We start from the raw sequence: 24,336 nt of genomic DNA on the forward strand, positions 1-24,336 counted from the left end.
AGGTAAGCATGATTGTCAACTTGGAATTGAATGCGAAAACAAACAGTGGAAGACTTGGACATCGCGCTCAGAATTCTGCCGAGACCTCAATGGTTATTCCGGGCATTAACCCGCAGGGAAGACCACCCTAAGTGCGCACTATCTCAATGACTTAGAGGACTCATGTCCTCGTACTAGAGCCAAACCCTAGCCATCTCAACTCAACAATGTTCCAAGATTCCAAAATAAGCCAAATAAGTTCATAACTTATATATATTACTACTACATAGTAACAAGTTAGCAATATAACTCTTAATTGTGCATAATAAGTATTTCATATCCGTAATGATACGAAATTACAAGCCAATAATATATTCATATTAGAAACATACTCTCATGAATATAAACTTAACAACAATGCTCTTTAATGCATATAACACAATCTAGTGAATACATCACAAGTCTAAATCCATACTCTTAAAATAGAAACAACTTCTAAAACATGATTAGATCTATGGATACATAAGACAGAATTTAATTACATCAAAATAATTAATATATGTTAATATATGTTAATAGACATATCATGGTCATTACATATATTCACACACAAGCTTAATTAGGCCCATGAAACCACCAAAATAGATTTTAATTAATTCCCTTAATTAAAGTCTCTAGATTTCCAAACTCAACCAAATGCTCTCAAATTAAAGTATGTTAACAAACATGCCAAAACTTAGTTTAGAAGCATAACACAACTCAATTCCATACAAGGTATGGCCATGAACTTAAATCTTTCACAAAAGATAAATATTAATTAAAAAGAGCAATTCTTATTTAATTAATCCTAAATTAATATATATTAACCAACATATTAAAATAAGAGTTTCTATCATGCCACAATTCAAATCAAAGTTTTATATCATCATGAATTTTAAATCTTATACAAAGAAATAAAAATTACTAACTTTCTAGATTTGATACAAGGGACATATATAAGTTGTATAATCATGTTAAACACTCAATACAACACACACAAAAACCTAAAACATTCCCTACCTCCATTTGAGATGAAATCTCAAATCCCCAGCAACATAAATCGGCTCCAAATCCGACGAAACTCTTAGGTTTTGTCGGGGACAACACCACGAACATTAATCCCAAGGAAGCCCCATCAAAAACACAACTTAACTTCAAACCCGAACTAAAGAAATGGCCAAAACGAGATTTCAATCGGTTGGAATCGAAGGCCTCGCCGAGGGGAACAATAAACACAAAGGCATCACCACTTTTTAATGAAGGGAAGAAGTCCAAAAGAGGAGAGAGAAGATGGCAGCCATGGATGGAGCTTGGACCGGCCATGAGAGAGGAGAGAGAGAAAAATCTGATTTTTCTTTCTAAGACCTCCTATTTATAGAAAAACTCAAAAAGTGCCCCGAATGGGCCCTACCGGGTCTGGAAAAGTGAAATTCATGCAGACTCGCTCAAATGGCAAAACTCCGTGAATAAAAAAGATTCCAAATGATAAAATATAAACAAAGGAAGAAATGGTGTCGAAAACCGAGTCCCGAGCACAGAGTTATGCCCAAAACAAGTTAGGCGCAAACCGGGGCCAAAAACCCTGAAACTGGAAAACATCGTCCAGGAGTAAATTCTAAGAGTCCACGACTTGACGAAATGTGAAAATGAATCCCGTACGAGGATCCAGGCTCAAAACAAGGCATTGAGCAATAACTTTCATTAATTGCACAATGACCCCTCCAAAAAGTGAAATCTGCGAAACTGCCCCAGAATGAAAATATCTTCCAAAAGATATTTTCTTAGATACCCCTAAAATAAAATATCTTCAAAAGATATTTATGAAAAATACCCCAAGAAAAGAAAAAGTTTCCAAAGAACTTTGCATTTATGCCCCTATGGATACCGGGAGCAACCAGAGTACTTTCTCATGAAAGTAAAGATACGTATCTCATAAAAATCATTGGGAATGAAGATACGTGAAGTCAGAAACCAACTCCGAACACAAGAAGTGTGGTTACGCAAACAAAGTGCCAAACGAGGAAAAGACGAAATAGGGAAAAAGACGAAAAGTGAATAGTGTCGAAAAACGAAAAATGTGAAAATGACTCGATCGTCAAAGGAAATTGACAATCCAAAGAAAAGAGTCTCGGAAATCACTCCAGAGCACTCGAGACGACACTAATCGATAAGAAACCAAACTCAGAAGGGAAAAGACAACGGAAAAAAAAATTATCCGAAAAATCCGGGTCATTACATGGCCAAATGAGATCTTCATTATCCCCGTCCTACAATTAATGTTGGCATTTAAGGTTGCTAAGAAAGGACGGCCAAGGATAACTGGAATTTGGCTCTTAGGATTAGGGACCGGTTCCGTGTCAATGACAACGAAATCAACGGGGAAGAAAAACTTATTAATCTTAATCAAGACATCTTCAATGACACCCCTAGGCTTTTTGATGGATCGGTCGGCAAGTTGCAAAACCACCGACGTCGGTTTTAAGTCTCCTATGCCTAATTTGATATATACCGAGTATGGAAGAAGGTTAACACTTGCTCTTAAGTCTAGAAGACCCCTATTAATGACATGGTCACCAATGATTCAAGAAGTAGTAGGTGAACCGGGGTCCTTAAACTTTGGAAGAGTGTTGTGTTGCAAAATTGAGCTCACTTGCTTGGTTAAAACCACTTTCCTAGGTGCTTAGCTTTTGTTCTTCCTCTTTTTAGTGTAAAGATCTTTTAAAAACTTGGCATAAGCCGGAATTTGCTTGATTGCATCCAAAAGCGAAAGATTCACTTTCACTTGCCTAAACACATCAATGATTTCATTGGTTTTGGCCTTTTGCTTGTCAATTGAAATGGATCCTTTTAAGGCATCCGGAAATGGAGCTTTTGGTTTAAAAACCTTTTCAGAAATTTTCTTTGAAGTTTATTCAACACAAGAGGTTTTGAAATCATTTTGAAGATTTTTCTTTTCAAATCACTTTTCAAATCACTTTTCAACACATTCTCATTTGAAGGATCATGCATATGCAATGAAAGAGGAATATGATAAGAAACGAGACGGGTGTCAACTTTGGGTTGCATCGATTCACTTTCTTCATTGGATATACCCACTTGGTTGTCCATAATCTTCCGATTTCTCAAGGTTGTCACCACATTGACATGCTCTATTGTGTGACCTTCTGATGAGGAATGAGTCTCCACAACATATTATTGCTTTGGTGGGGCATTCAAAGGCATTTTCCTTTTCTCTCTAGCATTTAAAGTGCTAGCTCTTTACCCTACTTGGGTTTCTTGCTTAGCAATGGATTGAGAATGAGAATGAAGCAATTGAGTGTTCGCCTCTAGAGTGCCTAAAGCGGTCAAAACTTTCTCTTCAAAGGCGGGACTCTTAGAATTTCCTTGAGAATATGATTAATTTGGAAAGTGAGAATTAGAGAATTGATTACCATAGGATTGAAATGATCTAAAACCTTGGGAACCCTGGCTTTGCATTGGTGGTAGAACATACTTTCCTTGAAAACCACCTTGGGAAGGGTTTGAGCCTTCCCCTTAGCTTTTTCAAGAAAAGTTAGGATGATTCCTCTAACTAGGATTATAGTAATTGCCATAAGGATTGTTCCCTTAATTAACAAAAGTTGCATTGACTTGTTCATGATGCTCATTTTACACATATCCATGGGGACAATTGGAAGTAGAATATAAAACACTTGAACAAGTCATACATGATTCATTGGATGCATGATGGGAGTAGTTAGGGAAGGAAGATACTTGGTTTGCAGAGTTTGGTTGATTAAGAATTGATCAAACCTTTGAGATAATGATTTCATCTCGGTGGCTATTTCATTGGAATGGTCGACTTGATGTAAGCCAGCACTCTTCCTTCCACTTGAATTTCTACCATTCTTAGAAGATAAAGTTTGATGCAAAGAATTTTCACTCATGCTCTCATAAAGACGCCACACGTCATCCTCATGCCTATCAATGTAAGAGCCACCCATGGAAGCATCAACCATGCCCTTGTAATTATCCGATAAGCTCTCAAAGAAATATTGAACTAATTGCCATTTGGGCATGTCATGATGTGGACACTTCCTAAGCAATTCATTGAATCTTTCCCCTGCCTCATGGAACGTTTCCCCATCCCCGTGTGAAAACTCTCGAATTGAGGTTCTTATGGCATTGGTCTTAGAAACCGGATAGTACTTCTTCAAGAATTCTTATTGCATTTCTGCCCAAGAAGTTTTTGAAAAAGGCCTAAGATTGTTAAACCGATATTTTGTCTTGTCTTTAAGGGTGAATAGAAAAATTTTAAGCCTTAAGACCTCTTCCGGCATGTCCGTGTACCTCACGGTGAACATACTTCAAGAAACTCATCCAAATGCTTGTAAGGTTCTTCACTTGGAAGTCCATGATAGTTAGGAAGCATTTAAATGGTTTGTGGTTTGATTTCATAGTGATGTGCTCTAAATGGTAGCAATTGAATGCATGTGGGTCCATTATATTCATTAGGCACATAGTGATCTCTTAAAGTAAGGGGAGGATTAACAATTGGAGGTGCAACATGGGCACCTTGATTGCTTTGAACTGTGGGACGTTGTGGGTCAAACATTGGCCTTGGTATTCCCAATGGAACTTGGCCTTGTTGTTATGGTGGGTGAACGAATGGCCTTGGCATGCCTAATGGTACTAGCATGTTATCATGATGCACATTGGGTTGGAGGATACCTTGTTGGTCTATGTGACCAAGGTCCTCCACATGGTCGTCATTCAAATCCTCTATTGGCAAAATAGAGTGATGAGAACTACCTCTTCCCCTTAGATTACAGATAACCGATTCAAGATGCAAATTAGGAGGGATAAAAGTAGGATTTAATGACCTACGACCATGCATGCATAAACAAAACACAAACAAGTAGCAAATAATTAATAATCATTTCACCTTCGCAATAATTCAACAATCAACAACTTCCTCCACATACAATGATCCCATACTCCCATGCTTGAACAATATACAAAAAATAAATAAAATTGCCTCCACGCAAGCTCACGATTTATCTAAGAATTGAAACACAAGCCTCCATGCGGGCCGACGATTTAACTAAAGATTGAGTTAGAAAGATCTCACAAAGTGTCCATTAGCACTTCAATTCAATTTTAAATTTTAGCCTTGCAAATTTTTTAGAATTTAACTTTTTCCTTGGTTTCTTGCTTTTGGTTAGCTCCTTACTCAAAATGCTTCTTTGCTCACCTTCTAGCTCAATGCACCTAGTCAAACAAGAACCAACACAATAAGTAATCAAAATGAAAATGGAAATAAAGTAAAGACACGATCAAAAGAGTACTAATTCCTAATTGATTCCACAAATATGACGTTGCCTTCAATCAATCCCCGGTAATGGCACCAAAAACTTGGTGGGTGCCGTACTGTGTCACCAAATTTCTGTGCAAATTAGTGTGGCCAAGTTTTATATTTATAGATGCTACTACTACCGCTAACTAAAAATATAGCAAGGGTAAGTAGGGATAGTCCCAAGGGATTGGTGGGTCGTTTTAGGTTGTGGAATCGAGATTAGGGTTAGTAGGTAGAGTGATCAAAAGATTGGTTGGTGGTTGAATGATGCTAAGATGCAATTTAGACTAAAGTAAACAATTAAATGCAATAGAGGTAAAATAAGAGAGAGAGAGATCTTGGGGTTTAGAGATCACCACTAAGTATTGCTCTTCTACACCCTTAATAAATGATTAATGAGGGGAAAAACATGTATTGTAACAATGGTGTGTGTGTGGTTGTTTCAACAAGCATGGATGACCAATTAAGCATATATTGTCTAGACAACATAATGAATAGCACAATATATCAAACTAAGCCATTAATTCCTCTTTAAGCTCACAATCCAAACACATCACAAAATTATAGAAACAAGCCACTTGCATTCATAAGTATAGAACATCAAACAACAAGCATGAATTGTCCTCCCATTTAACATCTAAACTATCATTACACTACAATTAAGCTAATGATATGAATTTAAACTAATTAAACTAAGGGAGAGGCACAATTCATCAATAAATGAGTATAAAACATAAAATAAACCATAAGAGCATTCCATTAAGCACTATGTCTTGACAATCTCTAGATCTATAGAATCAATGTACATAGACATGCATCAAGAACACAAAATCTAGAGACAAGTACATGAACATCTATTCTTGTATACATAGACATATGGATAGAATGAAATGAACAATTGGAAGTATTAAACCATACAAATCATTGAATAAACAATATTTATGTATATAAATATGTCAAAACATGTACACAATACAAATCCCCTCAAAAATACATAAATCAATATGTAGAAAGCATGCTTAAGGCTAACTCTAGCCCCAAGAGGATGTCTAGCCACTCATTGATGGTGTCCTCCAACCCTCAAGGGCAAACTCCATGGTAGAGATTGGTCCTCTTCTTGGTTGATGGAAGAACTTCAAGCTTGTGTCTCTAGCCTCCTCCTTTCTTTTCTTCCTCACTAAGAATATCAAGAGTCAAGTATCAAGTCTCTAGTGTAGCCTCAAGTATATCCTTTAGTATATGTGGTAAAGGTGCCTCATATTCCTTATATAGGTAGGTCAAATGGCACCCCCCAAATATCTAGGCTCGTGCTCCAAGATTCCTTCCCAAAGATTGGATATGAAACAACTTTTAATGAGCTGGAAATTGCATTTTCTCAGATTTGGAGAAGTTCGATCGATCGAACTTGAGGTGAGATTGATCGAACATGGCTAAGATTTATCGAATTTAAGTTGGGTCGATCCTCTATGGCGGTGCCTTCTTGGATAAAGACAAATTTGAGATATTTTGGAGATATTTTTGGGAAAGAGACAAAAGTGGTAGGTGGGGTGGTACAACTAGATAAGATAGAATCTTTTCAATCGATCTGAAAGAAGTTGGATCGATCGAACTTTGTGGGAACTTTGGATAAGGACAAAATAGCTCAGATCCATCTTGAAGCACTGAGATCGATGAACTTTCGATCGGTCGAACTGTTACTGAGACCGATCAAACTTGCTGATTTTGCACCACTTGCTTCCTTTTTCTCCTACTTTGCTCCTTTCTTTAATTCATCTCAAGATTGCTTCAATTATGCTCTTATTTAGCTAAGTTAGCTTATTTTGGGGATAAGTACCTGAAAAGGACAATAACACGAAATTAGTCTAAAGCGGGAAAATAAGATAAATAAAGGTCCTCAAATGTTCAAGCTTAAGGGGTTTAAATACGCATTTTTCAGCGCTCATCAAAATGCACTTATCACACAAATTGGACCTGTTCATCTTTCATCCACTATTAAACTTGAGAACGTTTTCTTTATCCCTTTATTCAAGTTTAACTCTTTATCAGTGAGTCAACTTGCAAAAACAAATAATTGTTTAGTGACTTTTTTTTTTTTAAAATGTTTTTTTTAGGACCCGTCAATGAAGAGAATGATTGGACAAGTTAACGTTCATGATTATTGATTTACTTCTCAATTGAGAAGAAATCACAAAAATTGTTTATGTTCTTTCACATGGTATCAGAGCCTCATTCCTCAAAAGATCTTCCTTAATTTGTTTATCTTTTATTCATTCTTTTCTTCATCACTTCTTCAATGGCTGAAACACGATATGATCGAAGCGCTTCATCTGAAAATGAATTGCAAGGATCAACTAATGATCCTCTTTATGTTCATCATTTCGATATTCCAATCATGGTGCTTGTTGCTCCTCCATTGTCTGGAGATAATTATGGTACTTGGATTCATGCCATTACCATAGCTTTACGTGCCAAAAACAAGCTATGTTTTATGGATGGCACCTTACAAAAACTGACTACATCCAATGAACTCTCTCAATGGGAGAGATGTAATAATTTAGTTTATTCATATATTCTCAACTCTGTTTCGTGTGAGATTCGCAGTAGTATCTTATATGCTGACACTATAAAGGAGATTTGGTTGGATATTTCAGAGCATTTTTCTCAATCCAACATTCCACAATTTATCAGTTGAAACAGTTAATTTCCTTTCTCAAACAAGAGAACTTGTCTGTTTTCGCTTATTTCACAAGGCTCAAATCATTGCAGAATGAGCTTAATTCCCTTGTCACCATCTAACCATACACTTGTGGGAATGGAAAAGCTATTGCGAAATAACTCTAACAAGATAAAGCAATGGAGTTTTTACAGGGCCTTCATGATCGATATGTGATGCTTCGGAGTCAAATACTCCTTATAGAACCTTTTCTTAGCACAACCAAAATTTATTCTCTTGTTCGTCAAAAAGAGAAGCAACAAGAGATACATTCTTCATCATCTCTAACTTTAGATGCTGCTGCTCTTAGTTCCAAACCCATAACCTGCGGAAGAAATTTTATCTGTGGTGGTTCATCCAACATCAAGACATGCTACCACTGTGATCATTGTGATCGCGACGGTTGTAATGACCCGGATTTTCACGGATATTTTTTTTTACGTTGTCTTTCCTTTTTGAGTTCAGTTACTCTTCGTTTAGTGTCGTCTCGAGTGCTCTAGAGTGATTTCTAAGACTCTTTTCTATGAATTGACAACTTTCTTTGAGGACCGAGTCGTTTCCACATTTTTCGTTTTTCGACACTATTCAATTTTCGTCCTTTTCCCTATTTTGTCTTTTCCCCGTTTGACATTTTGTTGGCGTAACCACACTTCTTGTGTTTGGAGTTGGTTTTTGACTTCATGTATCTCCATCTTGAGTGGTTTTCACGAAATACGTATCTTTACTTTTGCAAGAAAGTACTCTGGTTGCTCCCGGTGTCCATAGGGGCATAAATGCGAAGTTCTTTGAAATTTTTTTCTTTTCTTGGGGTGTTTTTCATAAATATCTTTTGAAGATATTTTATTTCAGGGGTTTTTAAGAAAAAATATTTTTGGAAGATATTTTCATTCTGGCCATTAGTGCAGTTTTCACTTTTTGGAGGGGCCATTGTGCAATTAATGAAAGTTATTGCTAAATGCCTTGTTTTGAGTTTGAATCCTCGTACGGGATTCATTTTCACTTTTTGTAGAGTTATGTACTCTTAGAAATTCCTTCTGGTCATTGTTTTCCAGTTTCAGGGTTTCTGGCCCTAGTTTGCGCCAAACTTGTTTTGGGCATAACTTTCTGCTTGAGACTCGGTTTTTGATGCCGTTTCTTCCGTTGTTCATATTTTATCATTTGGAATCTATTTCATTCACAAAGTTTTGTCATTTGAGCACGTTTGCTCAAATTTTACTTTTTCAGACCCGGTTGGGCCCGTTTGGGGCACTTTTTGAGATTTCTATAAAAGGGGGGTGAGATATTTCATTTTTCATCTTCTCCCCTCTTCATGCACGACCTGGAGCTCCCTTGGCAGCCCAAGGGGTGCTGCCATCTTCTCTCTCCTCTTTTGGTTCACTTTTCCTTGATAGAAAGTCTTCAGCCTTAACGTTTGTTGTTCCCCTCGGCGTGCTTTATCTTTCCCCCTTATTCGAATTCAGTTTTGACCATTTCTTGAGTTTGGTTTTGAGGTCAAGTTATGATTTTGATAGGGCTTTCATGGGGGTTATATTCACGGCGTTGTCCCCGACAAAACCTAGTAGTTTCGTCGGATTCGGAGCCATTCCATTTTGATGGCTTTTGAGATTTTAATCTCAAATTGAGGTAGGGAATGTTTTAGGCTTTTGTGTGTGTTGTATTGAGTATTTAGCACAAGTATACAACTTATATATATGCCTTGTATCAAATCTGTAAAGTTATTAATTTGTATTTCTTTGTATAAGATTTAAAATTTATGATGATATATAACTTTGATTTGAATTGTGGCATACTAGAAAATCTAGTTTTAATATGTTTGTTAACATATATTAAATTGGGATTAATTAAATAAGAATTGCTCTTTTTAATTAATATTTATCTTTTGTGAAAGATTAAAGTGCATGGCCGTACCTTGCATGAAATTAAGTTGTAGTATGCTTCTAAATTAGGTTTTGGCATGTTGTTTAACATACTTTAATTTGAGAGCATTTGGACAAGTATGAAAATCTAGAGATTTTAATTAAAATGATTAATTAAAATCTAATTAAGGGTTCCGTTGGTCTAATTGAGTGTTTAGCTTGATATTTGTGATAACTATGATTTATGTACTAGCATATGTAAATTTGGGACCATTTAGAGTTGTTTTAGAATTGAGAGATTTAATTATCATGATGTAATTAAATTCTACCTTGTTGCACCGTTGATTGAATCATGTAATTGACATTGATAATATGTTTAAGGCATGATTTTAGGCTTATAATGGAATTATGAGTTTATGTTCCAATATTGAATTATATTATTATAGCGTGTAATGAATCGCACACTGAAGATTCGACATGTGATGTTATTATAGTGTATAACGAATCGCGCTCTGAAGATTCGACATTGTCATCCTATAGTAGTTGTGGATTTAGAGCATGTGTTGTGTGGTTACAACCTACTTGTGCATGAAGGTAGTTTCGTGTACTGTTTAATACGTATATAAGTTGTTAACTTAATTATTTTGAAGTCTTGGGACATTGTTACTGTGATATGGCTAAAGTTCGGTTTTAGTGTGGGAGGTATGAGTTCTCCTCAATTGAGATAGTGCGCACTAGGGTGGTCTTCCCAGCGGGTTAATGCCCGGAATAACCAATTCTTTCTTGGTTTAGTCCGAGACGTGATGTCCAAGTCTTCCACTATTTGTTTTCACATTTAATTCCAAGTTTGCAATCATGTTTATATTGTGACTTGTGGTTTTGGCTATCGGCGATTTGATGTTGTTAAGTACATCTATACTAAATTGTTATATTTAGTTGATTTCACAATTTTAGATTTCTAGTTGATAACTTAGAGAATCTATGTCTTGATGTGTGGTATTAGATATTCTAATTATGCTAAATTGTTATATTTAGTTCATGTTGCATTTTAGACTTCAAGTTGATAACCTTGAGAACCACTATGTTGTTCATTTAGGAAAAAAAAAAAAGAACCACTATGTTGTTGCTTTGTGTAAGCATGCTCCTATGTTGTTGCTTTGTGTAAGCATGACCCTATGTTGTTAAAATTGCATGAATGAGGTGATTGATGCTAGAAATGATCTTAGGTAGCTAGGATGCTCCCTGAATCTCACCTTGACATAGACGTTAGGTGGAATAAACCACAATAATTAAATCATGCAACTTGTAAAACTTTAGGTCGATGTATGCTCATTTCCTACGAGTAGCTTTATGTTACTAACCCCTACGATACTGGGGCATATTTCAAGTACATGATACAAGATTGGAGATTGCAATTGCTTGGGTGATTTGCTGAATTGAGCTTCTTTAGAAGCATTCTTGTTCACATGCAAGTGTTAGCATGTTTATGAGTTGTCTATGAAATGTAATTTTTCTAACTTGGAGGTTTGACATGTCAAATGTTGTAAATGTATTGTAATGAGGCCATAGGCCATTGTAGCACATATATTTTATCATATTACGTACACTTACATGCTCATTTTGGCAAACAATACCTTCCTTGATGAAACAAAAACCTAAAGTTGCATATTTTTTTGTTTGACCCTATTCTGTTACAAGGGCATTTTGGGTATTTCAAAATGAGTTTTTTTCATTTTTCCTCATGAGTCACGTAGAAAACTTGATTTTGAGGGGGGTTGCTTCTTTGTGTGTTTCCAGAAAACATCATCTTGGCCCTCAAAAATCAATATTGTTCCGAAAAATCCTTGCTGCCAGGTTTTGCAAATTTTTAGTACAAATGTAATTGGTACTATTCATCGACTTTTTTTTGAAAATTATCACGACCGATCCGAAACTTCCAGAGGTCTTGTGAGTGCATTTTAAGATTGCATTTTCAATTTAGGTAATTTAAAAACCTCCCGAAACCCTATTTCCAAAACTTGGGTAGTAGTTCGGATTAGTTTTTTTTTCCTCTTGACCTGATTTTCTTGGGGGCATTCTGGACATTTTACAATGCATTTTTTTTTTTGTTTCCGTCCGCAATTGGTGTAGGAAACTTGATTTTAGGGGGGGTTTCTTCTTTGAGTTTTTCAAAAAAATTCCGTTTAGATGCCCGTTTTTACTCTCAGTTGCAGCAGTGGTGGGTTGTCCTCGTCGGGCCGCCACGACATCATTTTTGTTTTTGACCTTTCTTCCCCGTCCGGACTCCAAATTGAGTAAACTTTTTTTTGAACTTGACTAATTTGTCATTTTCTTTCCAGCTGTGTGCTCGATAGCACCTGAATCCCCCTTTTTGCAAAATGACCATTTTGCTCCTAGGTTCTTTTTGTCCATTTTTGAAACGACACTTCTGCATTTGTTTCCTTTGGGTTCCGTGACCTCATTGAGGGTCACATTGGTGTCTTAGAGACACATTTTATCTCTAGAGACCGTTGTTTCACCTTTCGCTTCCGCATTTCGGATCCATTATTGGGTCATCTTTTGGTCATCACTGACGCACCGGGTTTACAAAACTTGGGCCGTCACAATGGTCACACTAAAGATAGTTGTTTCAAAATCATTGGGTATCCTCCAAAGAAAACTAATGCACCTATTAAAACACTCCATCTTTCGTTCAACTACCAAATGGGTTAAATGCACCTATCACACACATTGGACCTGTTCATCCTTCATCCACTATTAAACTTGAGAACATTTTCTTAATCCCCTTATTCAAGTTTCTCCTTTTATCAGTGAGTCAACTTGCAAAACTTATAATTGTTTAATGATTTTTTTTTCAGAAAAGTGTTTTTTTTAGGACTCGTCAACGAAGAGAATGATTGGACAAGGTAACGTTCATGAGGGGTTACACTATTTTCAAGCAGCTTCAACAATGGCAGTCATTAAACCTCATTCTATTGATCTATGCCATTGGTGACTTGGACAGTACTTATCCTATCATTCTCTGCAAATTTTATTAAGGATGTTTCTGTTATTTCTTATTCAGAGAATAAAGTTTTTGAAATTTGTCCACAGGTAAAACCAAGGCATTTGCCATTTCTGTCTAGTTCTATCACTACTAGTAGACCTTTTCTTTTAATTCATTGCGACATATGGGGTCCTTTTTCTTAACCATCTTTGAATGGTTCTCACTATTTTTTAACAACTATTGATGGTTTTAGTAGATGCACTTGGATTTATCTTATGAATGTTAAGTCTGAAACAAATAATATTTTACAATCTTATTTTGAAATGGTTAAGACTCAATTCTATTCTCGCATCTATTCTCTTTATTCAGGAAGTGATGCTAAATTTTTTTTACATACACAACAAGTTCAGTCAGATAATGGTATCGAATTTCTTTCCAATGATATGCAAAAAAAAAAAAAATTTCAAACCAAGGTGTCATTCATTAATGAAGTTGTACGTGTTGCCACTTCCCAACAAAATGGTATGGTAAAGCACAAGCATCGTCACCTTCTTGAGGTTGCTTGTGCTCTCTGTTTTCAAGCACATTTACCTTTAAAATTTTAGGGTGAGTGTGTTTTTCATATGATCCCAAAAAATAATCTAATGGACATGGTTTATTCTCATCAAGCTTACCACTCCAGTGTAACAAGATCACCGACCTAGATGTAGAGACCTATAACTACCCTTCACATTGTCCCCTCCAAGCCCATGTTGATTCCATCTATGATTACATATGTTGGGATATTTAACTCTCTCCAATCCACTTAATGGTAGGTTATTGGACAAGTATTCCTTAAATTGCCTGCAAATAGTTAGTATTATAATCAAAACTTTAAAATAGAAACATAATGTGATACAATTTTCTCTACAAATTTCAACCTTCGAAAACGAAAATTTTGAGGCACAAACCCAATAGCCTGTCAATGAAAATTTAATATATTAATTTGTGGAGAGTTGTTTTCATTAGATGGTGAGACAATTTCAGAGTATGGTGATTTTTTTTTTATTTTTTTTATTTTTTATTTTTTTTTATTTTGAAATCCAGAATATGAAACATATGACATGTCTTCTCCACTCAATATCTTCTTACATTTTTTTTTCTCACATACCAACAATTGACGGGTGTACTTAGAAACATGTATTTTGCACATACAAACATGGACTATATTAAATATATATATATATATATATATATATATATATATATATATATATATATATATATATATATAAGGACATTCATATACAAGTGGTAGTAGCAAAAGTATATTACCAATTCATGAGCATAGTTTGCATATTTACTATATCATGAACCAAAAGTGAAGACCTTCATTTTGAACCCTTTTATAAGCTAAAATTATATTTTCACCCCTAAAGTTTATTTTATGCACAATTTAACCAAAGAAAAACTTTTAGGAATTCTAGGATATTTTCAAATAGCACTTAGAAACTGTTACACTTCACTAGAACTCGGTAATACAACACATATCCTTCAACAAAGAATAGAATAACTTAGATCTAGAATTATTCTTGTACAGAATATTCTAGAAGCTAGACGGCAAAGATTTTAGTTAGGCTTATGAACATAATAGATTTTAATAACCTAGACACCTCGATAAAATGACTCAGAGAAAACCTAAATTATATTAAAACAATAGCTGAAAAAAAGTCTAGTCTCGGAAATTTAGATAACAAAATAATAATTTTTGCCATTAAAGATATAAATAGTGATATAAAAGATATTGCAGAAAATCAAAAAATAATTATAAACTATTTAAAATCATTAAAAGAAGATATCCAAAGGTTATTGTAATAATTTATGAGCATTAGTAATCCTGATTACCTAAAAGCATTAGCTGAGCTTTATAGAATAGATAAAGAACCTATAGGATTTACAAACTTTACGACAGACCTAAAATCAACCAATATATATATTAGACAAAATAATGTTTTAATCCAATTATTATTCCTATTATCTGAAAAAGTTAATAAACTTGAAGAAAAATTAGAGGTATTACAAGAAAGTATTCCTAGAAACTTCTAAAGAAATAGCGAAACTCTCAAACAAAATAACAAATTTAAAATTATCAACTAATCCTTTCTAGACTAAAAGCACCATGCGAATAAATCTATTATAACCATATAAAGAATAGCCATTATTCTTAGAAAAGCTAAAGAAATAATGCGTGTAGAAGATTTATATGATAATGAACAAGATGCTCAAAGTTACATAGAAAAAGGAATGAAGAAAGTATCTCATAAAGTTAATCTTTATTCCAATAATCTGTTAGATTTCCAGAGTAAAATATAAAATCATCTTAGCCAAAAAAGAATAAGTGTAATTAATAATCAAGAAGTTTTAGATCTCATAACGCCAGAAGCTTGTCATGAATTAGAAAAAACTAAATTAGATCTCATGCATTTAGGTGTTATAATGATAGGCATAGTAGGATTAAATAGATTAGAGGTAGGAACCAAAACACTTGTTTATATTTATAATGATAGATGGATTAACCATCAACAAGCACAAATAGCTAGCGCAGAAGTAGATTTAGCAATTAACGCAGCCATTGTAGGATGTATTCCTAATTACACAATTACCACTAGAGAATTTAGTAAACATATTAAGATAGTAATATCTCCAAAAGGATATAATATGGCAGGTCAGTATGAAAACCTATTAATTGATACTTCATTTATGGGAAAAACAGTTAATCAGTATAACCTAAAGTTTAAAGCTCAATTTGACGAAATAGTTAAACCATTTAGTAGTAAATATGTTCAAATGGTTGAATTTGGGAAAGTAAGTAGTGAAACCTACGAAGGAACTGAATGAGAATTACCAAATCTCAATAAAACAATCCAAAAGATTCCAGAAAATAATAAAATATATATAAAACATACTGGAGAAGCCAGTATACATTTCAGTAATTATAAAAGACAAGATAATTTAATAAATACGAATAACGAAGAAGATTTTATAACTACTTTAATAAAGATAGATACTCCCGAAGAAATTAATGTTCACTATGATAGCTTAGAAGATGAAATTATAGATAAAATCATATATGATTTCAATAATTTAGAAATAGATGATCTGAACTATAAATATCTAGAACCTAAGTATCAATTGTTATAAAGCATTTACCTAAGATAAGGAAATAATGAAGACATTAAAAGAAATATTTTGATTGTAGGATTTGATTCCTTTTACACAAGGAATGAATTAAACACCTTAAAAGAATAATTAAATGTAGTACAACATAGAGAAGGAAAAGAAATAGTAGAAACATCAACCTCTCAAGGCATGAGCCCTGAAGCTCGAGCCTTCCATTACATGTCAGATAAAAAGCTGCGGGATTACTCTCTTTACCAGCCGTATCTCATCCCAATTCGGCTAGAAGACTTAAAAGCCTACCAAGTACATACTTTCTTCTATAATAGAAGGCGTAAGCCTTGATAGAAGAAGTTCAGAATTTCAATCTCTTTTACGGAGTTATTCAGAAGGCTGAAAGTGTGGTGGCTTTTAGGGTTCCTACAACCTTAGAAGTGCAAATCCTAAGGAGAGAAGTGTAGTACGCGACGATGGAGATGAACTCAACACAGATGCTATCTAGTCTCATCATAAGTAGCTAAACCCTTTCTTAGGGCACTGATGTAACCCAACCTAAATACTATGGTTTGATTGTTTTAAATCTGAGATTAACTTTAATATATATATTTTCTTGATTATATGACTATGAGCACTTGAGACAACTCAAGTGGTTTTCATGCTTTAATGGATTATAAACTGTTACTACCTTGTCTTAGATGTAATGGTCTGTTCTTTGTTCTCAACCTACCTTGTTGTACGGTATCTAGTGGAGCCTTGTCGAACACAAGAATAGAGGTCATATAATGGTACTTTAATGTTTTTACAAAAGAACGTTTTCATAATCTATGCTTAAGAAAGGTGGTTCATTTGCAAAGTAGTTAAAGTAGGTAGAGTAGGTAGGCGGATAGTCCACGCTAATCGCAGATAGGTTATAGTTAGCTAATCTTGTAAAACATCTTTATTTAAAACCCGAATTGAACGAATGTTATTGAGTTCAATTATTTTGGAAAATATCATTGTTAAATTCCCAGAGTTAGTATAATTAACCATAATATGATGGTTATGGTGAAGTCAAAGCCCTAAGACTTTCTCTCTTTGATCATTTAAATTAGTTTAATTCGTGTTATTTAAATATTGTGTTATACTTTTAGTTTGCTAAATTGTGACAACCAACAAATTTTCTAACCAATTACCTATAAACTAATGAAACTAAATTGAAACTGAGTACAAATCTCATCTCTCTGTGGGTTCGACATCCTCTCTACATAGAACTATCCTACACAATATCATTCGATTGCAAGAGACACATCAATTTTTGGCGCTATTACCGGGTAGATTATTTTTGTTTAGTTTTTAATTAGTTATTTCGGTTTACCAGTCTTCGGGACTTTCTGATATCTCATCTTACTTCTGTTTCTTTTCAGGTATAAAGTAGCAGTAAGGACAAAGATGTTTAAAGGAGAAAAAAGCTTTGCTTTATTAAACCTTTTGTGAGTTCTTTTTTTTGTTACTTGGAATATTTTCTTTTTGTTACTATTAGGATTAATGGAACCAATGCATGTTAACTCGCCAAACTAGGTCAAAACCTTTAGTGCATGATCCTAAAATAGAGAGAACTTTAAGTCAATTAAGGAAACTTAAAAAACACTTGAATAATATTGATAGTTCCTCTAATAACATGGCTGAGCAACATAATGCACCGGGTAATAATGGTAATGGTAATAGAGAACGGGAGTCACCTATTCCTTTACCACAACCACAATTAAGGGACCATTTCATTCCTACCACATATACTTCCCCTTCGTGCTTTATTTTTCCAGATGCTGATGCAACCCCTTTTGAGATCAAGCCTGCTATACTCCAAATGCTTCCTACCTTTTATGGGTATGCAATAGAGGATCCGTATAAGCACTTGGTTGTGTTTTTGGAATTGTGTTCAACTACCAAGTTGACCACTCTAACCAATGATTCATTCAGAATGCGTCTTTTCCAGTTCTCTTTCAAAGACAAAGCAAGAACTTGGTTGTAGTCCCTTCTAACAAATTCCATATCTTCATGGGACATGCTACAACAGGAGTTCTTGAAGAAATATTACACTATGGGTATAACCACACAAATGAGGAGAGAAATCATGGCATTTTCCCAAATCCCTAGAGAATAGCTCCACGATGCATAGGAGAGATATAATGATCTTTTAAGAAAGTGTCCACACCATGATATTGCTCAATGGAACTTAATAAAGATCTTCTATGATAGTCTTATAGACTTATATAGAAATATGGTTGATGCTTCCAGTAATGGAGCTTTTCTGCGTAAGAGTCCGACTGATGCTTGGGAACTGTCCTAAGTGAAAACTCAGTGCAACATGCTTCTTTCTCTAGGTCTAGGTCTTCACCTGGAATGTATAATTGTGATGACCTTGTGGGTGGGTGTGCCGTGGGCGGGTGCAAGAGACACTGTCAAGCTACCACACTGGCGAGCTGCGGGTGCACAAGTCCTACATCGCCTAGGTAGAACAAAGGTGAAGTGCTTATATGTAAGTGCATCATCTCCAATTGGTATGAGGCCTTTTGGGGTGAAACCCAAGAGAAAAACCGTGCGGGCTCAGGCCCAAAGTGGACAATATCATACCATGTGGTGGAGTGGGTCGTTACAAATGGTATCAGAGCCTAACCCAGCCGGAAGTGTGCCGACGGGGACGTCGGGCCTCCAAGGGTGGTGGATTGTGATGACCTTGTGGGCGGGTGTGCCGTGGGCGGGTGCAATAGACACCGTTAGGCTACCACACTGGCGAGCTACGGGTGCACAAGTCCCACATCGCCTGGGTAGAGGAAAGGTGAAGTGCTTATATGTAAGTGCATTATCTCCAATTGGTATGAGGCCTTTTAGGGTGAAGCCTAAGAGCAAAACTGTGCGGGCTAAGGCCCAAAGTGGACAATATCATACCATGTGGTGGAGTGGGTCGTTACAATAAGGTTGAAAAACTTTATGAGGTAGATAAATCTAGTGAGTTAGCTGCTCAAATAGAAGCCTTGAATCGTAGGTTTGATCAAATCTTATCATCTGGCTTTGTTCCTATTTGTAATCCACAATCTGCTTTACCCAAGGAAGTTTGTTCCATCTGTATTAATCCAAACCATTTTGCTGACGCTTGCCCTATGATAGGACAATCATCTAAGATCCTATAGGAGCAAGTGAATTCTGTATTCTCTAGGCCAGCTTATAATCCATATTCTGCTACATATAATCTTGGCTAGAGAGATCATCCCAATTTGTCATGGCATAATCAGAATCAAGAAAATACTGCTCCCCAATCTCAGGGGCAGTATCAAAATTCATCTAATCCTATGCCACAAAATAATTCTTTCAACCAATCTGGTATTTACCGTCCACCTCAGTTTAAGAATCAATCCACTCAAGCTCCTAATCTTCCACCTCCTCCTAGAAATTCAGCTTTTGAAGAACAAGTACTCAATGCTATTGGTGAGATTAAAGCCAATACCCAACTTCTTAATTCTCATTCTCAAGCCATAGCAAAGCTAGAGGCACAAGTTGGGCAAATAGCGAGTACTCTATCTCGAAGAGAGGATGGAAAGTTGCTTAGTCAGCCAATAGCCAACCCGAAAGGGCAGACTTACATGATTGATGAAACCAATTCCTCAGGTATTCATCATGAGCAAGTTCAGGCTATCACTACATTGAGGAGTGGTAAAGTGGTTGATAACCAAGTTAAAAAAAGTACAGGCAGAAAAAGAAAGGCTTAGGACTCCCATTGTTCCTATCATCCAAAATCCACATCCCAAGGATGTTTTCTCAAGTGCTATTCCACAATCCACAAAAGGAGTTAAAGGTGGAGTCACTTCTTCATCCACTCCTAACCCTGAGACAGCTTATGAGCCAAAAGCGCCTTATCCTGAACGTCTTAAGGAACCCTCCCACTTTGGTAAACAAGGGGAGAAAATTCAAGATATGATAAAGGTCTTTAAACAAGTCAAAATCAATCTTCCTCTGCTCGATGCTATAAAGCAAATTCCAGCCTATTCCAAATTTCTAAAGGACTTGTGCACTCCTAAGAGAAAATTCAAAAGCCAAGTTCCTAAGAAAGTTTGTCTCACTGAGTAAGTCCGCGATATTCTAAAGTACAACAGTCCTCTAAAGGTTAAAGATCCTGGAGCTCCTACAATTTCTTGCATCATTGGAAACAATGTGATAGAGCGAGCACTCCTTAACCTTGGAGCAAGTGTTAATCTTATTCCTTACTTGGTGTATAAGAAGTTAGGTTTGGGAGAGTTAAAACCTACGTCAGTTGTTCTACAGCTTGCTGACCGTTCTATTAGACAACCACGAGTTATTGTTGAAGATGTACTCATAAAAGTGGACAAGTTCTATTTTTCGGTCGATTTTCTAGTTCTTGATACAGAACCAGTCCACGATTCCAAAAAACATATTCTAGTCATTCTTGGGTGACCTTTTCTAGCCACAGCTAATGCTTACATTAACTGTACGACTGAAGCCATAGATTTATCTTTTGGAAATATGAAAGTCAAGTTAAACATCTTCAATGCTATTCATCATCCCCACGATGATAGTGAATGTTTCTTCCTTGATGTTATTGATGAGTTGGTTGAGGAATCACTCCCAACTATTTTATCCAAGGATCCTTTAGAAGCTTGTTTGAATCACTTCAATTATGAGAATTTTGATATTGATTCTTCAATAGCTGAAGTGAATTCTTTGCTAGATTCCACTCCTATCACAGATTTTCCTCCATGGAAATCTAGGTTAGAGCCGTTTCCACCACTTTCTAGTACTCCGCCTATTCCTTCTTTAGAGTCTCCACCTAAGCTTGAGCTTAAGTCACTACCAGAGAAGCTTAAGTATGCTTTCTTGGGTTTAAATGACACCCTCCCGGTGATCATTGCTTCCAATCTTATAAGTTCCCAAGAAAGTAATCTCTTAAAAGTTCTTGAGAAAAATAAAGAGGCTATTGGGTGGAGTGTGGCTGATTTAAAAGGAATTAGCCCCACAATTTGCATGCATCAGATTCATTTGGAAGATGATTCTCGAACATCTCGGGAACTCCGACGAAGATTGAATCCTAATATGAAAGTGGTAGTTTTGAAGGAAGTTGTGAAGTTGCTAGATGCAGGAATAATCTACCCCATCTCCAATAGTAAGTGGGTAAGTCCTACTCAAGTAGTACCCAAAAAGACTGGTGTTATAGTAATTGAGAATTTCGAGGGTGAATTAGTTCCACAACGCACCACCACTAGATGGCGTGTGTGTATTGACTACTGGAAACTCAACTCCACTACTAGAAAGATTATTTTCCACTTCCATTCATTGATCAGATTCTAGAGCGATTGGCTGGCCAGAGCTATTATTGCTTTTTAGATGGTTATTTCGGCTATAATCAGGTGGCCATTGATCCTAAGGATCAAGAGAAAACTATTTTCACTTGTCCATTCGGTATGTTTGCATATAGACGGATACCTTTTGGATTATGTAATGCGCCAGCAACATTCCAAAGGTGTATGATGTCTATCTTTTTGGACATGATTGAAAAGTTTCTCGAAGTTTTTATGGATGACTTTTCTGTTTCCGGGTCTACATTCAAAAATTGTCTCCAAAATCTTTCCCTAGTGCTTCATTGTTGTAGGGTAACGAATCTTATTCTTAGTTAGGAGAAGAACCATTTTATGGTTTAAGAGGGTATTATTTTAGAACAGATCATTTCAAAGAGAAGTATTGAAGTTAATAGAGCTAAAGTAGATTTGATCTCTAAGTTGCCTCCTCCTACCTCCGTAAGGGGAGTGAGATCATTTCTTGGGCATGCCGGGTTCTATCGACGCTTCATTAAAGACTTCAGCCGGATTTCCCATCCGTTGTGTAATCTACTTTCAAATGACGCTTCTTTTGTCTTTGATGAATCGTGCCTTGAAGCTTTTCAAAAGTTTCACTCTCTTCTTTCTTTAGCTCCTATCATGAATCCTCCGGATTAGGCTCTTCCATTTGAGATTATGTGTGACGTATCTGATTATGCTATTGGTGCTGTCTTGGGATAACAAGTGGATAAACTTCCTCATGTTATCTACTATGCTAGTAAGACTCTTTCAGATACACAATTGAATTATACCATGACTGAAAAAGAGTTACTTGCAGTTGTCTTTGCTTTGGATAAATTTAGATCATATCTATTGGGTTCCAAAGTCATAGTCTATTCTGATCATTCTGCTTTGAAACATCTTCTTTCTAAAAAAGAAACCAAGCCCCGTTGGATTCGATGGATCCTCTTGCTTCAAGAATTTGATTACGAAATCCGGGATACGAAAAGGTCAGAGAATGTTATAGCTGACCATCTTTCTAGGAATTCTAATTGAGGATACCTCAACTTCACTTCCAATTTTTGATTCCTTCCTGGATGAACAACTGTTTGAGGTTTCTCATAAGGATTTGCCTTAGTTTGCTAATATTGTGAATTACCTCGTAATAGGCAAAATTCCTTTGTCTTGATCAAAGCAGGAAAAAGATCGATTCTTCTCCCAAATTCGGATGCACTATTGGGAAGATCCTCAGCTATTTAAGTACTGTGCTAATCAAATCATTCGTAGATGCGTTCCTAAGAGTAAGTTTCATAGTATTCTAACCTTCTGTCACAGTTTAGCATATGGAGGTTATTTCAGTGCAAAGAAAACAGCAGCTAAAATTCTTCAACGTGGTTTCTTTTAGCCTTCACTCTTTCAGGATGCATATTTATTCTGTAGGTCATACCTTAGATGTCAGCATCTAGGATCGATTTCTAGAAAAAAAATATGATGCCCTTAACTCCAATCTTAGTTATTGAGGTTTTTGATGTTTGGGGTATTGATTTCATGGGTCCTTTTGTTCTGTTCAATAAAAATGAGTACATTCTTGTGGCTGTTGACTATGTGTCTAAATAGGTTAAAGCAGTAGATACTAAAATCGCTGATCATGCAGTCGTGGTTGAGTTCATTCAAATGAATATTTTTAGTCGGTTTAGTATGCCACGAGCTATTATTAGTGATGGGGGTGGTCATTTCTGTAATAGGTATTTCCATATGTTGGTGCAAAGATACTCTATCACCCATAAAGTTGTTTCTACCTATCATCTACAAATAAGTGGCCAAGTAGAAATATCCAATCGTGAAATTAAAAGAATTCTTAAGAAAACAGTTAAGCCAGATCGTAAGGATTGGTCTTATAGACTGAATGATGCTTTGTGGGCTTACCGTACTGTATATAAGACTTCGATTGGTATGCCACCTTACCGTCTTGTCTATGGTAAAGGGTGCTATCTTCCTGTAGAGTTAGAACACAGAGCTTTCTGGGCATTAAAAAGCTCAACTTTGATATCATAACTGTTGGTTATAACAGGAAGCTTTAATTAACTGAGCTTGAAGAATTACGTGATGATGCTTATAAGAGTGCTAAGGTTTACAAAGCAAAGACTAAGGCATTTCATGACAAACATATCTTGTGTAAGACTTTTGAGCTTGGGAAGAAGGTTTGGTTGTTTAATAGACGATTGAAACTTTTTTCTGGAAAGTTAAAGTCACGTTGGGATGGTCCATACATGGTTATTTCTGTTACACCTTATGGTGTAAAAGAAATATAAGATTGCAAGACTGGACAACTGTCTAAGGTCAATGGATAGAGACTTAAACCCTATATAGAGGTTAGTGTGCAGAGAGGTACAATTGAGGCAGTGGAACTTCATGATCTTATTTACTTAGACTAAAGAGGTCAAGTTTTCGTCAAACTATCGACGTTAAACTTAGTATGCTGTCAAGCTATCAGCATTAAACTTAGCATACTGTCAAGTTATTAATGTTAAACTTAACATTTGTATGTTGTACCGTAGTTTATTTTGATTTTGATTTCATTATTTTAAGTTTTTGTTTTAGTTATTTTCTTTTCTAGATTTTTGGTTCATATTAGTCTTCATTTAGGTTTAGGTTAGTTTAAGTTTGAATAAAATAAGAAAAAGAAAATAAAATTTAAAAAATCCAAAAAGACAAAAATTTGTCATAATGCTCGGGCATGAAAATTGAGGCTCGAGCATCAACAGCTACAGGCTCGAGCATCAGTACCTTAAGCTCGAGCCTTTCATCATCATTGGATCTAAGGTTTTTAGCGGCCATAGTCGAGCATCACACTTGATGCTCGAGCCTCTGTACTTTAAAATAAAAGAAATCCTCGAGCCACAAATGCAAACCCTCGTGCATTTCGTCTTTTTGCATCCAATCTCTCTTAAACTCTCTCAAATCTCATC

General features: G+C 35.7%; 1 pseudogene; it reads left to right on the plus strand.

The window, feature by feature from the left end:
• Positions 1-4,074: 4,074 nt before the first annotated feature.
• On the plus strand, positions 4,075-4,173 carry LOC132315453 (small nucleolar RNA R71; annotated as a pseudogene).
• The last annotated feature ends 20,163 nt before the right edge of the window (positions 4,174-24,336 follow it).

The sequence above is a fragment of the Cornus florida genome, unplaced genomic scaffold, assembly GCF_030987335.1.
Source record: "Cornus florida cultivar Cherokee Brave unplaced genomic scaffold, ASM3098733v1 CherokeeBrave_3.0.0_Hap2_Chr06, whole genome shotgun sequence".
Classification (NCBI taxonomy): Eukaryota; Viridiplantae; Streptophyta; class Magnoliopsida; order Cornales; family Cornaceae; genus Cornus; species Cornus florida.